Below are 14,463 nucleotides of genomic sequence, written 5' to 3'. Positions count from 1 at the left end.
AACCCAGCACAGTGGCAGCAGCAGAGAAATAACCATATCTTGTGTTCTCCAAGGCCAATATACCCCTTCTTCACTGATTACCTAGGAACCACATATTCGAGCATACATGAAGAGCTCCTGGCAGGAACCCTATATTTAATAAATTAACAGCAGAGTGATACCGTCCTTTTCCCGAGATTATCTTTCACATGACATTGTTTCATCTCTCCCACTTCAGCTGCACCCTGTTCGTAAAGCAGGGAGCAGTCTGGCAGCACATATCCTGGTGTCTGCACTCCACTGCCAGCTTCTTTAAAGAGAGAAACCTAAACCTCTTTGGCTCAAAGTATCAAACTGAGATCCTTCAAGGAAAAAAAGAAAATCGACAGAAGAGTGCCACTTCGCATTAAAATCCCCAATAACCAGAAAAACCACAATCAGACCAGCTGATAAGGAGACAAGCCAAGGTTTCTCTGGTTTGGAAAAGAAGGAGAACTGCCTGACACCGAGTGGAGAGGCTCCGGCTCTCCCGGTGTTTACCTTCCCCGGCACCGGGCGAAGCGCCCGGCGGCGGGGACGTTTCTGCACTTCAACAGGCTTGAAGTTACCCTGCAGCCCCCACCGGGGCTCCGCCGCCACTCCCCGGCCCGCGCCGCGCCCGGCGGACGGAGGGTCGGGGGTCGGGCGGGGATGTCCCCGCAAACCCTCGGCCGCCGCCAGCCCGCGCCCTCCCTGGCCCCGCCACGGCGGCCCCGCTCACCGTTCTCCGGCCGCCGTCGCGGAGGGCTGCGGGGGCGGGGGCAGGGGCAGGGCGGCCGGGCGGGCAGGGGCGGCCCCGCGGCGCGGCCCCGCGGCTCGGGCCGGCTCACACGTCAGCCCGCGCCACGAGACCCGGATCTGCCGGCTCCCGGCGGCGGCGGGGCCGGGGCGGTGCCGCCCGGTCCCGCCCCCTCATTCCCACCCCTCCGCCCGGCACGGGAGCCGGAGCCCTGCTGCGGGCAGGGGCAGCCGCGTCCCGGGCCGCGCTGTCCGGCAGGGCCGGGCTCGGGGGCCGCGGTAGTGCGGCGTGCCGGGCGGCCACAGTGCCGAACAACGCGGCGGCCATATAAAATAAAGCTCCGGTAGGTCAGCGCGGAGAGGACGCAGGAACAGGACTGCTGTAGAGCCAGGTGTGCCTGGGGGTCCGCCACAGCCCCCGCGGCCAGGGCTCCGCGCCCCCGTCATAGACATGGTCACTTCGGCCGCTTGGCCCCAGCCACCCCCACCGAAGTACGAGGGCATTTACAGGGTAGTTTCTCTTCTTGAAATTTAAAGCCTGTTCAGGAGCTCGTGACTCACGGGCCTCTAAACAATTAAAGCATCCATCCAAATAGGTATTTAGATGGTGTGAATGAAGTTAGAAAGGAAAATCAGATTGTGGCTTCTCAGTCAGCCAAGGAGAGTGTCATACTCCCAGTACAGAAAGACGGACCACATCCTGTCTTGGAGACGCTGATACCATGCAATAATGCAGTGGGGATTATACAGGGAAGAAAACCTTGTCCTCCAATATTTCCAAGGCTGTCTTACCTCCTCCAAGCCAGGAAACAAGGGCAGTACTGCAATTAGAGTGAGAAAGGAGGGTTGGATAGGAGTTGCAAGTGCTCTCAAGTTGGTACCTCTGACCAGTGCCTCGTAGTCTCATATGACCCACATATGGCTGTTCTCATTACTATTTGTGGTTGTCATGGGGTTTTCAAGCCTCCTTTCATGGCCACAGCTTTTTTTCTGAAAGTTTTTTCCTAACTTTGGGTGTCTAGCCTATGTTACTTTGCCAAGTCTTGGATGTACTGCCAGTTGGCAGCCTTGCATGTCCAACCATCACTGGTGCACAGAGCCACCTCTCTCTTAAAGATGCAGGTAGCCTAACTCTTCTCGGTTGGGGCTGGCCCTAGACATATCCATTTCACTTTTGAGAGTCAGGAGGTAGGCTGCCTTTGTCTAGCAATGCCACACAGTCCTGATTTGCTGTGGATCTTGCCTCTTCTTTCCCATGTTTTAGTCCTTTCTCTTGGTTTAGCACCCAACTAAGCAGTGGCAATACTGAAAAGGGAGGCAAGGCACTGACAGAAAACCAGGCCATCACACAAAAAAAGCTAAACTATGCAGACCTTGTATCATCTTGTTTACCTCAGTCCAGGGAGCTAAGACTCTGGTAAGGCACTAGGGATGCTAAAACTTATCTTTAAATCAGAAGTATGAAACTATGTCCCTTCAATGCTTCCTGGGAGAACAGGTTTCCTTACAGCCTGTTCAGGAGTTTGGACTGCAACAGGAACTGTGGAACATCGGCAATATCAAGGTACACTTGGCTTGAAGTATACTTTGGTTGTCCTGGCCAAACACTAAGCTAACCTAGACAATGGTGTCAGAGGGTAGTCATAGGAAGAATGATCAACTGTTAGCTGCATCCTTCCTTCCAGCTCGCCCTCAGCCATCCTCCTAACCCTTCACTAGGAACAAGCCACCCTTGAAACAAGCAAAGCAGCTTCTCAATACCATTAACCAGTCTTGCCTATCTGTCTCCCACACCTCATACACAGGGCTAGCCATTGTTCTAGAAAATGGATCTGAGATCCTGAAATCCCCAAACCAGACTCAGCTTACCATTAGTCCTGATTCAAACAAGAGAGGAGAGAAATGCCAATTGCACAATAGCAGAGAGGAGGGTTCCTTCTGCCAAGCTGAGGCAGAAATGCCGAACACTTCTATTTTCTTGCCAAACAGCTCTTGGACAATGTCAAACAGCAGTTGCTAAAATGATAGCAGGCATATTTGGAGGAACCATTGAAACTGATAAGAGAATCTCAGTGATTCATTCTTGGAGAACTGAATTTGAACAATCCTAGAACTGGAAGGGCAAGACTAAGTGAGCTGGACCAGCAGCATGAGATGCCTTGTCAGAAATAACAAGGAGTCTATATAGGAGAGGCAGGAGTTGAGAGTCATGACAACTGAGTGATCTACAAGAAAGCAGTATGCAATGGTGGCACAGCTAGAGATGGCATATCTTCCTCACTTTGAATCAAATGCAGCCTCCTCATACTTCAGTGCATTATGTCTTTCTGGCTCATTTCTCACATTGCCCCATCCAGGTACTTGCATTATATCTGGTAATGTCTTGAAATTGTGCCTGAAGAGGTGTGCAAGCAGCAGTACCTGGCTGGCCAGACAGCCCCACTGGGTGAGATAAAACCCTACCCCTCCCTACTCTCATTTCTTCACCCCATGTTGTATGCTGCAAAGCTCAGCATATCTGAAAATAGTTTTACTTACCTGGTCTCAGTAAAAAGCTGAGGGTTTTTTTCAGTACCCTGCATTATTTGCACTGCCTTTTGACAGCAAAATAGCAATTGTTTTCCTGATTATTTTTCTTTGTTCAACATATATGTTTCCATTTGCATATTTGTAAATACGGGAAGCTGATGGGCCTAATGAAGGATGGATTTGTGAAAGGGTTATCCTCATGTATGAAACTTCAGAGGATGAACTGTCAAGGAAGAGGGGCAGGCAACAGGAACCACAGAAAGTAGAGACCAGGAGCAAGAGAAACAATGTATAAGCTTATTGCTTTCAAATCAGCAAGAACATACAGGTAAGCAGAAAGTAGCTGGATATTTTACATAGTACATTCTGCTAGAGCATCCCTCAGAATTTGGCCGTCCTGGTTCCCATGGGCAAATGAACAAGGCATAGCAGGCACTGATGCTATCTCAGCTTCCTACTCCCAGACTTCAGCCATCTGCTCCCCCTTACACTCACAAATTTAGTGCACAATACAGCAGTAAAACAAGATCCTGATATGGAGGCTATTTTCAGACTCACTGTATGAAGTCTCCATTCTGGTAGTCAAACTATGATGAAAACAGTGATGTAGACTACTTTAGGAACAAAGCCATGAGATGCATTCAAAATCAGGTAGTAACAGGGATAGAATAGTGAATCTACTGATTTTGGCACACTAAAAGAATTGTGCTGCCCGCTGCCAAGCTAAAACTATGAAGACAACTCTGATTAAAGAGCAGAGGATGGTAATATTCCTTCTACCAAAACCCTTTACAATGGAGGAAGGTGGAAGCTGAGCAAAAGTTACTATACATTCTCTACATAAGTAGTGTGGGTTGGGCATTTTGTAAAACAACAGGCAGGTGTCACATTCCACATCACAGTGCTAGCTTTCACTTTTCTACCTCAGTAGGCAATGGTAAAGTAGGAGTCATGTTGGTGATCTAACCTGCCAAATAATGAATGAGCTTGTTTACAGACACCCAAGAACATTACTTTTCCCATTCTCAAGTTCGTTTTCTGGTGATATTCTTTTGCATAAGTCATGTCACTAGGCATTGTATTGCTGACATCCAGGTACTCTGTGGAGTGGAAATTGTTCATCTGCAATTCATGCAGTTTCATCAGATCTGAAAAATGACCTTGAAATGGGACAAATCCTCCTAATGTAACTCCTTTTCTGTCTGCTCCCTCTTTTCTTGTATGCAATTCATAATAAGTAGATAATACTATTCTAAAAAGGAATCTGCAGGAAACTCTGCTGCAAATTTTGATACCAAAGAGCCATTTGGAAGAGGTCTGCAAAATGGTCTGAAAATGGCACCTAGGAAGTGGAAAAGAAAAGATTATTGAATAACCTTTTAGTATCAAGGTAAGAGGCCTTTTGGCAGCAACACTGAGATTTTTGGGAAAGAAAATCTAATTTTGGAAAAAGAAGCCAAGTCCTTAAAAAAAGTTGCCTGCAAGCATTCCTAGATTCATCTGGGCTGGCATCTCACAAAGCTCTGGAGAACTGAAAAGCATTTTGGGGCACTAGGCAGCAAGCCTGTGAATTGGCTGGCAAAAGACTATATTGTGCATTTATGTTAATTTTACTGATATTTACTCATGTAGTCACCAAACTTTTACTGCCAGATTTTCTGTCAATGTGCAGATCTAAACTTAACAAACCCTCAACCACAATCATCAGAACTCACAGAAAAAATATGGCTCAGTGGAAACAAGAAACTCCAGTGAAATTGTCAGAGGATCTATGGAGGATCGTTTGAGCTCCTAAAGCATCAACACACCAACAGAGACTTTAGGAATTAGCCACAGTCTAGGGAAAATGACCACAAAGGATTGCTGCAATGGCAATGCTGCCAGACCACACCTGCACAGTGAAGTTTTCCAAACTATGAAATGGATGAAGGAAATCTGAAGTTGAGGGGATGACAAGGATTATTTTACACTTAACTAGAATAATGACTAGTAATTTAGAGTAACAATGAAATGTAAGCAGGCCAGCTGGGATGCTTACAAGGTCTGGCTTGCAAAAAGCAATTTAAAAATAGAGGATTAAGTCTTGAGCCACCAAATTGTTAATGATAACGCTCACTGGTAAAGATATCCCATCTGAATTAGGCTGAAATGGTTCTATAGTATTAGAATAGTATGTTCTCAGTAACCACATAAGTTAATAGTCCACTAAATTTCATTGATAATTATCCAATCAGTATTGGGAACATTATTTTGCAATTGCTTTGGGCAATCCCCTCTAAAAATGTGGTCTAAGTGAACTAACACTGCTACAACCTTAAAAAATTGTTTTTCCTCTGGAGCAGAAATCATAACAGCAGCTGCTCAACTGTGGTGGCTTTCTTGCAAAGAAAAGATGAGAAACAGAGTGAACTGCTTCATAAGCAACTGTAGTTCATATAAGCTATCTGCAGCCATAAATTTACCAGCAGCTAACGTTGCTATATTCATCTGAAAACTGCTGCCACTTGGGAAAAACACATCTCTTGTCACCCTCTATGTTCAGAGCCATTTCAGCATTTAGTCTCAAAATGCCTCTGAACATGAGTCAGAGCCCTCAACTATTGCACTTCTCACAGACTTGAAATAAAAATGAATCCCTGTTCATTTCCAAGTGAATGCCTAATAGAAGAAGCTGTATCTGATAGACAAGCCACAAGCTAAAATGCAAGCAAGCAGATTTGATATTAGGTGCAGAAGTGAGAAGAGAAAATGAAAACAAAATCCCAAAGGATTTTTAAAAACACTTTACTACATATAACTAAGAAGCAGCAATGAATTAAACTTTTCTGGTCATGAACTGAAAATTACTCTGATTTGAATTGGATATATGCAGTTTGCAGTTAGTATTAAGCACTTGGTATATGATTGAAATTTAAGAGTACCATCCATTAAAAAGCCAAGGCATTATTTACTAATAAAAAAATATGCCAAGAAGAGAAGACATTTCATGTGTCACTGAGGAGGTATATCAAAAGGCGTAACTCTGCCAGTCAGCACTTGAAGATCAGTATTCTATCACACAAAATGTGGCAGCATCTCTATATGGACTACAGAAAACTAAATCACATTATTGGAAAAAAATCTGATCTGTTATCACTGTAAGCGATACTCTGGTTTCTGTAGCACATTCAACCATACTTTTTACTTTGGATATTAGAACATGAGTATTGACAAGTGTACAAGAAATGACTGCTCTCTCAGCTGGGCAAGATTTCTATAGACATAATGCAAGGGTTTTAACTTGTGCACATTTGCTTTTGAGCAAATTTTGTTTGATGATGTGGTATGCAGCTGGATGTTTGCTGTAGTATGTCACACCTTTTGAAGAGGAGCTGTAAACCCTGCAAGTGGTTTAGTGTAAGAAAGAAAAATCGACTTTACAGAACTTGACAACACTGGTCAGGAAAAAAGAATTCTTCCGTAGTATACCCTCAGCAAGTTTGCTGATAACACCAAGTTGAGCAGTGTGAACAAGGGATGTCATCCTGAGGGACCTTGAGAGACTTGAGAGGTGGGTCTATGTGAACCGCATTAAGTTCAACAAGGCCAAGTGCAAGGTCCTGCACATGGGTTAAGGCAACCCCAAGGACAAATACAGGCTGTGAGGAGAATGGATTGAGAGCAGCCCTGCTGAGAAGGACTTGGAAGTGCTGGTGTATGAGAGGCTGGACATGATCCATGATGTGCACTTGCAGCCCAGAAAGCCAGTTGTATCCTAGGCTGCATCAAAAGTGTGGTCTGTAGGTCAAGGGACACGATTCATCCCCTCTACTGTGCTCTTGTGAGACCCCACCTGGAGTACTGTATCCAGCTTTGGGTCTCGCAACAGAAGAAGGACATGGACCTCTTGGAATGAGTCCACAGGAGAGCCACAAAAATGATCAGAGGGATGGAGCACCTCTCCTATGAGGAACAGCTGAGAGCTGAGGCTCTGGAGACCTAATTGTGTCCTTCCAGTACCTGAAAGGGTACAAGAAGGCTGGAGAGACTTTTAACAATGGGTTTATTAGGATGAATTTTTTTACTGTGAGGGTGGTGAAGGCACTGGAACAGGTTGCCCAGAGAAGCTGTGGCTGCCACATCCCTGGAAGTGCTCAAGACTGGGTTGAATAGGGCCCTGAATAACCTGGTCTAGTGGAAGGTGTCACCCATGGCAGGGGGTTGGAAGTCAGTGATCTTTAAGGTACTTTCCAACCCAAACAATTATATAATTCAATTCAACTCACACTTCACAGTTCATAAATTTTGCAAAAACACCACACAGATTGAGGGAAACCTTTTGGGTGTTTGAAAGTATGAATTTACATTTCTGGTGTTTAAACAGGTTCTTGTGGTTACTTTTTGTTAAGCTACTAAGGTAATCATTAGACATAGATGACATCTCTAAAACTGAAGGTAATTACTGAAAAAAAAAAAAAAGAAGATGGAAAGATTGGAAGCCAAAGCTGTATTATAGCAGAAGACCAACTCCTTTGTAGAGAAAATACTGAGGTAGCCAGTCCTCTCACAATGGTGCCCAGTGACAGGACAAGAGCTAAACATAAGAAAACACTTTTTTTTTCTGATGCTAACTGAACACTGGTAGCAGCTGCCCAGAAGGGCTGTGTTATCTCATATCCATAGAGATATTCAAATGGACATGGTCCTGGCAAGGCAACTTGCTCTGGCTGACCCTGCTTTGACAGGAAGGGTGGTCTAGATGATCTCAAGAGGTCCCTTCCAACCTTGACCCTGCTGTGATTCTGTGATACTGTGCCACTCAAGCAGGAACTCAGGAGTAGATACACCTGCAAAGCACTTCCACTGCAATTTCTGTGGGAGTAAAATTATTTGGAATGAGTGATATTAAGATACAGGGATAGTATGGCATCTATAAATAAGTCTGTTGAGAGAGTTAATACCTTTTATGTCTGCTCTGTGTTTGGGGAAGGACCAACAGCATAATATTACAATATTCCTAGGACTAATGATGCCTTAAGTTTTAGCTTCTGTATTTTTCAGATTCTCTACTGCTTTAGTGTGTAACTCTGACCTTCATATTAAGTGTTAGCAAGTTCTCTTCACAGGGTAGGTAGACAAAACAATCCTTTTCCAGCTTGTCCAAGGACAACTGTTCCAGGCCCAAAAAGTATAAACAACGGTGGACCGAAGAGAGAAAACAAGGAGGATGGAACTTCATAACCTAAAGCTCTAATTGGACAATTAACTCCAATATGCAAATGGACCAAAACTTATAAAAGTGAGAGACTTCATGACCAGTTGTCCATTTTTGTGACCATTTTGGGTTCATCTTGCATGTAGTCCTGGCCGGGCTCTTCAACTGCCCAAGGTGTATCCATTGAGGCCTTTTAATAAATACCTACTTTATTCTTTAACTCTGTCTAGCCTCTGTTCTAGATCAGCCTTCTCAAGGCATCACTAAGGGTTAGTATCTGCAAAATCAAGAGGCAAGCATACAGCATGACTAAATACTTCCCAGTACAACTAACCCCTGTTTGGGGAAAGAAAGATACAGACTAGAATACTGCCTTTAAAAGCTCGTTCCAATTTACCATGTGATCTTTTTGCACTGTCAGAAAGATGGAAAAGCTGTAACAGGGAATTTTATGAGATGGATTATACTTCAATGAAACTGCTATAATTGCTACCTTCATTTGAGAAAAATGTTCAAGACAAGAAACTCTTTACATCTAAACTAGATCTTCCACCTAAACAAAAGCATATGCTATTACTGAAAAAGCAGACACACAGAATAGTAGGGATTTTCTACATACTACTCTGTGAAACATTGCATGCCTGGCAGAAATCCACAGACCAGAGAAATGGCTTGTATCTGCTGTGTTCAGGGAAACTGTACATTACTCAGTACAGGACACTATTTGAGCCTTGTTTGTTTAACCTGACTTTATCCTCAATGTTCTCTAATAAATTGCCAGGTGCAGTGTTCTTGCTAGCCATGTGGTCAAATTGCAGACAATCAGGTTACAAAAACAACAAATCAGATTGTCCTGGCTTCTATTCTTAAATTGATCTTTACTGCTTTCTATTATTTGAAATCCTGTTCAATTAACTTTTTTTTCAGAACTGTGGTGCAAACACTGACTAGCGATTTAGACTTCTAAATGATTATTCTACTGTAGTGAAATTAATAGAAAAACTTGGGTTTTTTTTCCTAATACAAAATTGTTCTAGTCTCCAAAACGCAGCTATTTTAGGATGGTATCAACATATCTGCAACAACAGAGCCTGATAAATTACCCATCTGTCACAGCTGAGCTTTTCCTAGATGATCTCTGACAAACTTCACTATTTTGTAAATTTTTGTTGTAGACAGTTCCAAAAGACTTCCATCAGTTGTGGATTTGGTGCCCATCATAACAGATTATACTGTAGTTTAGTGAAATGCCCACCATTAGAAGTAAGTTCAAATTCTACATTAAATTTTCGAAAAACCTCAGAATCAAAAATTGCTGGATCAAGCAATATTAACTGAATTCAAGAGCTCCAGATTGCTTTTTTATTATTAGTCCTACCTTTCAGTATCCCTAAAAAGTCCTGTGCTTTGCAAAACAGAGAGACCATTGGAAGAATTCTTAACAATTGATATGCAAAGTATACTGGAGTATGTTTTTTCTGTGGCTTGGCTTGTAGTAGTTTTCTGATTTTACTGCATATATTCTTGTATTATACTGTGGTTATTCATACATCTTTAATGCATATTCTCTTATAGCTGGAAACTTTTTTGAGGTGAGACCACCTTATAAGATTATTCATAAGACTATTGCCTACAGAAGCATAATCCATCTCTGCAGCCTGTGTTGATGGCTCTATGTCTCTAGTTATGCACATTAAGAGGAAAGGTGCCCACTCTTATCCTTTTCTCCTGAGAAGACACAGCAGTGATGCAAATCAATTTGCAACATAAACTCCCTGAGCAAGTGTTGCCTATCTGCTCAAAGGAAAACACAGAAAGCCAGGTGGAACCAGAGACACAAATTTGATATATATGCTGGCAGTTGGACCTCTTTATACAGTGAGCTTCCCAGCAGTCAGCTTATCTACATTGTTAGGAAAATGAATATATTTTAGCAATAAAGACCACTACCAAAGAAAGTGGGTTTATTTTTCATTTTTTCTGGATTCCAGTATTCATTCAATTACTGCTTCACAATTTTTTGCTGTTCCAGTTCTAATTCCAAACGCAAATCTCCTAATGAGAGTCTCTAACTCCACCCCCCAATCAATCACTTCAAAATATCAATGCCATTTTATCTTTTCTCTCACTTACTTGCTGCATTTAGACACTTCCCTGGCTACCACTACACTGAACAACAAATTTAAGCTTCTAGCTAAAAAGTCTGATATCCTTCAGTCCTGATGACTTTTATAAATGGAGGCTTTACTGAGAATTAGTCTGGATCTGATTTTAGCCCCTATAGTCATTAAAATAGCAATTGTTATTCAGTCACAAATTCTACAGCCATGAGAAGAAGATAATGTCCAGTGGGCCAGGAAAAGCTATCCAGCTGGCCTTTTAAGGCAGCTCTAACTCCCTTTTGTACCTTTCTATGAAAGAAAGATCACAATATTTAATTAAATAAAGTTACACAGATTTGATAACATACTAAAAGTTATTACATTAATAGATGATAACACAAAATCCTTAAAATAGTACAAATCTTCATCATGTTTTTTGAGTGGACAACCATATACTAGCAACATAGCATGGTGACTAAGTTCTTTATAACATTGATTAAATCCTCTCTTCCCTTATAACTCTAGTATTCATAAAACTACCAATAAAACCATGTTAGGTTGTGAAATCTATTTCACAGCTTACTTTCATTTTGAAAGGATCCTCAGAAAGACTGCTATCTTCTTTTTGTAATAGGAAGAAAGGAGCACATTTTATAAGAAGTGCTTCTAGTTCCCTGTAATCAACTTGTCAGTCTTTGGCTGCCAAATTTTCAAGGTAGATGCCTGATCATTAAGAATATTAATCAACTTGGGAGCTCCTGCAAAATTACAAGAACTATTTCACAGCTAAACCTAATTTTTCCCCCTTCTTTTTTTTTTGTTTCTTCATAAAGCCACAAGAATTGGCCCGTGGACCCCAAGGTGTATGTACCATCAGCTGAAAATCACTCCTCCACAAAAAAGTGGAAGCTTAAAACCCCAGTAATTTTGCTAACAGGCTCAAAAGCATCGTGTGTCTTTGTATCTAGGTTTTCCTACTAGAAACATCATGTTCAGATATAACATTAATTTAGAAGATATTGGCAGACCAATATCAAATTAATGAAAGGTCTGGATGTCCTGTCAACTTCTAATAATAGCCCTTAACAAGTGAAGGACAATAAGGTGTTATTAAACTACAAAAAAAAAAAATTCTGCCCATTCATTATTTAATGAAAACTTTGCTATGCTATAGATTGATGTCTGATGTAACTCCACTAATTCAGATGAATTGCATCATATGAATTCAACCTGAGTGACTTCACATCACTCTAGTTAGAACCCTTGCTGCCTTTTAATGGTTATATATTTCATCTGCTAACACCATGAAAAGTATAATTTGGTAAGCGCAGGCATCTCGAGTGAATACCTCCTCTCTCTTCCTGAACACCGAACAATTTCTGTTCTACTGGTTTTGGCATTTCTGCCTACAGAACTCCTACAAGTTCTTCATCAACACCTTTACAGGTACGGCTGGACAAAGCAGTGACAGTACCTTGAGGTATTTGTAAGGCGGGGAAAGCTTCCTAAGAGAGAGATCCGTCTCAGCCGAGCAAGGCAAACTGCCCTGTTCACCCAGGAGAGGGCACTCTTACACCTGGCCACGCAACCGGACATGGACACCTATAGGAGGAACAGGAAAGTTAAGATGACATCTTAAAACTCGGTCAACTTGCACGACCAGTTAGTTATTTTTATGATAATGCTAATCACAGGTAAGTTGAATCATCCAGACGCTGCCACAACAGGAACGCAATATGACAGACAATAAATGTGCAGGCTAAATTTATTCTTAGTCTCTGAAACGTGCTGAATGATATGCAGATAAAAAAGACAATTTCTATATTTCTCTGTTAAAAGCTGGGATCATAGAAAGAGAGCTGTAAGCATACCGTCCACGGAAAACGAAGGTTAAATTTAAAAATAACCTGGTTCTATGAATATTAATTGTTGCCTCTTTAAAAAATAAAGCACTATTATAAATGAGCATACAAACACTGAAATGCAAAGTGCATATAATCTATTACTAACACGGACTGTAAAGTTAATCCTTATATGGATATCTAATGAAATAAATAAAATAAGAATTTAAAATGCTACAGGTTCAACCCCCTTTCTAAAGGGATTGAAATCAATATACCTATCTCTTGGTATATTATATCTATCTTATTGGAGAGGAAACAGCTTTCCTCTCCAATAAGTAATCCTCCAGCAACAAGGAGAGAAGCTCAAGCCTGACATTTTTGATTTTTCTAAACAAAAGAAGCCAAGATGAAGAGGTGGTAGTTTTGTTATCCAAGACATAAAACAGTAAAAGAGAAATAGAATGCTGCATACTGCAAAGTTAATGTTTCAAAAATCTAATTTTCCTCTAATCACAGGGGACTATCTCAGTAATTCCAAATTTTCTCTGAGCAATTCTACTATAAAAATGTCCTATTGATATGAAAAGAATAAAATTAGGAAGATATGGAAATGACAAAAAGATCACCAAGAATCTTAACTTGAAGAACAGAAAGCACTGAGTGCTGTCACAAGCATCTTGGAGTCCCTAGGCAGTACACTGGGGCTGGGGGCATCCATAGTCTGAGAGAGAAGAACCATGCACATGGGGCTATATTGGATGTACAGCAAGTCCACTGTGCACAAACTTTGCATGAGCCATAGCCACTTTCCCATGAAAATGTGGGGAACTGTTTTATATATCTATAAATAGGTTGCATGATAGACAGTACTTCCCACATTATATGGGAAATGACACAGTGTTTAGGATGTTTGGTTATCCTAGCATTGGCTAAGGAATATTGTTAGCCTTTCCATATGGAGAGCTTGGGCTGAGGCCTTACAATCACTGACCCTACCAAATTTCCTCCTGCAATAACCTTACATAGTTGGAACTTCAACTATATCTCCTTCTCCCACTTCCAGAAGTCTTTCAAAACAATATGCCAATCATGATAAACAATGCATAGATACTCAGAATTGTATCTCCCACTCTATTAGTTGTGTTCAACACCAACAGGCAAAAGCATAAACCAATGTGGAGCCAGTTTGTAAAAGCTGCTATTGAAAAAGTTGTTCAGTATGAGACTGAAATGATTATAAGACCAATGAAAGAACTATGTCCTGAAATCATATATACTACAACTATTTTTAATTCAAAAAATGAGCTATGTTCAATGCACTACAGTTGTACATATTGTGTATGGATTTTTCTAAGGGCAAAAGACTAATGAGAACTTAATTCAGGGCTTTATTATCGACATACAGATATATACAAATATATTTCAGGGACTTCCATATCTGACTCCCTAATATAGAAACTCCTATATTAGGGAGACAGACATGGAAGTCCCTGAAATCACACAAAGAGCCTATGTTCTAAATTTTTTTGTCTAAACATTATCTTTTTAAACAAAGCAAAAATAAAACAACAAACAAACCCAGCTTCCCCCAAAAAACCAAACCAAACCCCAAAACACCTATTCAAAGTCTATGGTCCTGTTCTACACTAAAACCCTGTAGAATCTTCTGTAAAATAGTAACTTATAATGAAGTATAAAACAGTATAGGAGACATGAAATGTCTCAGCATGCTGATTATGTAAGGTACTGATTTTTACGTAGACTTTAATCCTGGCAAGACTCAACACTACTCTGTTCTACCTGCCAAAAAGCCTTTCTATATCTGTCTTTCAGCAAAGAGAAAATTAACACAGTATTATGGTGAATATGAAACAGTTGTGAGGTAAGTGAAAAATGCCTGCTTAAGGACATGGGATAGGAATGGGGTATACCAAGGAAAAGAGATACAGTAATTCATATTAATTTCATTTTTGCAATAACAGACTCTGACATTTGTAATCCAAATGAGCACATAAAAATGAACCTAGGTACAAACCAG

At 41.3% G+C, this 14,463-nt stretch overlaps 1 protein-coding gene across 5 annotated transcripts in view; it reads right to left on the bottom strand.

Moving 5' to 3' along the window:
• Positions 1-14,463, bottom strand: part of SMIM14 (small integral membrane protein 14) — a 54,856-nt gene that overhangs the window by 37,635 nt on the left and 2,758 nt on the right. For 3 of the 5 annotated variants that reach the window (XM_053975202.1, XM_053975201.1, XM_053975200.1), the window contains one exon: positions 12,056-12,183. The exons of 1 other annotated variant lie outside the window; for it this stretch is intronic. The gene's annotated coding sequence lies outside the window, so the exon portion shown is untranslated. Of the gene's footprint in view, positions 1-739; positions 822-12,055; positions 12,184-14,463 lie in introns of those variants that run through there. One more of the 5 variants, XM_053975203.1, reaches the window with a different exon arrangement.

This window comes from Vidua macroura, chromosome 4 (assembly GCF_024509145.1).
Source record: "Vidua macroura isolate BioBank_ID:100142 chromosome 4, ASM2450914v1, whole genome shotgun sequence".
Taxonomy (NCBI): Eukaryota; Metazoa; Chordata; class Aves; order Passeriformes; family Viduidae; genus Vidua; species Vidua macroura.
Note: the sequence above shows the minus strand (reverse complement) of the source record. Positions and strands in the feature narration are given on the sequence as shown.